This window comes from Cynoglossus semilaevis, chromosome 1 (genome assembly GCF_000523025.1).
Source record: "Cynoglossus semilaevis isolate Cse_v1.0 chromosome 1, Cse_v1.0, whole genome shotgun sequence".
Lineage (NCBI taxonomy): Eukaryota > Metazoa > Chordata > Actinopteri > Pleuronectiformes > Cynoglossidae > Cynoglossus > Cynoglossus semilaevis.
Genome location: NC_024307.1, coordinates 191914 through 194526, shown reverse-complemented (window position 1 = coordinate 194526; position 2613 = coordinate 191914).

Sequence of the window (2613 nt, the reverse complement as noted above, 5' to 3'; positions counted from 1 at the left end):
CAGCAGGAAACTGGGAAGTAATGGGCGTGTGGGAACGTAGCCGCGGGCAGAACGAAGGACAAACGCAGTCATAATGGAGTACGTTTGGATTTAACACTTGAGAAATCGACTGTCAGGTATGGCGGTGGAAACTGGTGACGTGGTGACATGTTTGTGGTCAAACGTCGTGGCACTTTAAGGGTGTAATTAAAGAAGGCACTTTAGACATTTGCCAGTTCATCGTTGGGCTGTTTGTGTCTCCGTTCTCCGACTTGTTTTCGGTCTGTTGCTCTTATTGAGTTAGAATTAAGAAACTTGATGCTCAGCGCTCAGAGAAGACAAAGACTTTCCTTGAATATTTGTGATACTCTAACACGATGACTCAATTTACATTTAATATAATAACTCAGTCAAGTGTCCGTCTGTCCGCTTTTAACTCTTCGTCACCGTCGACTGGCCCTTTGAACTCTAATTCAAATAATTTGACCATAAGTGAGGAGGTTTTCAGAAGGGTGAAAGAGTCACAGCCGCCCAGAGCTACAGACTGATTTCAAATTCTGTCAGTGAATTAATTGTTTTTCTCTCTCAAATGTTAATGTTCTTCAGCGTTACTGCAGTTCAGGCTTCGCCACATTTTTTAGTACAAAAATGAGAAAAGTGCTTGATTTCACAGCTGTGTTTTTAAATAAAGGTCATTCATCCTTCAGTCACATTTTCTCTCCTCGTGTTAGCACACGGTGCACTGGGACTTAATGGGTAAAAGAAAAAAGGTGGCAATTTAGAAGAAGCAATTTTCCTGTCCGTCAGTTTGAGACATTCTAGGTGGAAAAAAAATTTGCCTAAGAGGAATCAATGAAAGGCTGAAATTCACTGAAGATGAGACATAGAAGCAAGAAGATATAAAAATGGTGCTGAGTCACTGTGGAACCGATTTCAGCCAAGCATTAGGTGATAACGGGAGTACCTGATAGAAATCTTTTGATAACGGTTGTTCACCTACTCATTTTAAAATAGCCAATTTGTGTTTTCTTGAATTGTGATTTTACACCAGGATGAACTTAAAGGTCTGTAAGAGATTTTTTTTTTTTTTACTTTTTAATTTTTCTGGCGCATTGATGATTTAGATGGTAACCAGAAGGCACAAACAAACCATTGATTATTTACATTTGTTATAAAGATGTCCGATAATATCGGCGGCCCAAAATTATCCGCCCCAAATGATGTGTACCTTACAAAATAGTTTTGGGGAAAAACAGCTGTATATGAAAGTGAAAGTCACTAGATGGCAGCATAGCAGCTCATTTTATTAATCTGTTTTAATAATCAGGGGATTGTATTCAGAATGCTGGTGCCAGCAACTTGTACAGTGGTTTGTACAGATAAATAAATAAATATGACCAGGAGCTTAATAGAATTTAAATTCGGGGGGAGAGAGGAGATGTTAATGTCGGACATCCCTAATTTTTCTCCAGTAATCCCATTTATTTGATCATTGAATGGCCATTTCAATCTTTTGACCACACGTGTATGGGGGGGGAGGGAGGGGGGGATTTTGTATCTATTTCAGCTTCCTGCTCATTCACACCCTGGTGGTATTTTCTTCACCTAGAATTCAAGCAATCAACAGCTGGGGCCCACCCCCCAGCCCCCGCCCCCCACCCCCCATCTCTGCGTTATGTTGCTCTCACTCTCATCTCAATAATGACACCTCCTTGTGACAGACGGCCAGTCAGACACCCGTGTGAGGCAGCGCGTGGGCAGCATATCCATCACATACTGTATGTGGTTTCCCACAGTCATTTATCAATAAAGTGTTGAATGTCGCTGGAAAACTGAGCAGACATCAGTTCTATCAAACATCTGTTGGCTCCATCAGCCAATAGCCAGGCTATTTGTTATGTTATGACATACTCGGAGAAGGCCGGTGGTACAGTGGTTCGTGCTCATGCCTTACAGCAAGAAGATTGTGGGTTTGATCCCCCAGTGGTTTCCGATGGTCCTTCTGTCATGGACTTTACATGATCATGTACTCGTGATTTACTCCCAAAGTCCAAAAATATGTAGGATCAGGTGAGGCCGTGGTTACCTGGCGACAATAAGGCTCCAGGTCATGGAGCTGTAGCGCCAATTTGGTCTTGTATTTAGACGAAAGTGTTGGGGTGAAGAACTGTGTCCTCTCCGTACATGGGTGGCAGAGAGAAGAGGTTTGAAAAATTTGGCGCTGGTGGTGCAAAAAATGTTGTATAATCCTTCTACAAGCTGACTGTGGGTATGAATGTGAATGGTTGTCTGTATGTGTAGCACTGTGTTAGCCTGGGTAATTATGATAATTGATGTTTGAATATATGTGCTACTTAGTCCACAGGTACGAATATATCGACTTATTGAATTTTAAACTACAACTTGTTACTACGACAACGCTAGTATGAGAGGTTAGCATCTGTGGTACACAGTTCACTCTTTGTGAATCATCATTGATTTTTCATTGATCTGGTCCCCCGGGATCTGAAAACTGTTGCTGGGTCCAAACCTGTCGTGTTCAGTTAACAGCTGATGGCCGGAATTTCATAGAGCACCTTATCGCCAGCCGTGCCCTTCTGCTGCCCTTCCTTTGTCAAGAACTCTTTTGTCTAT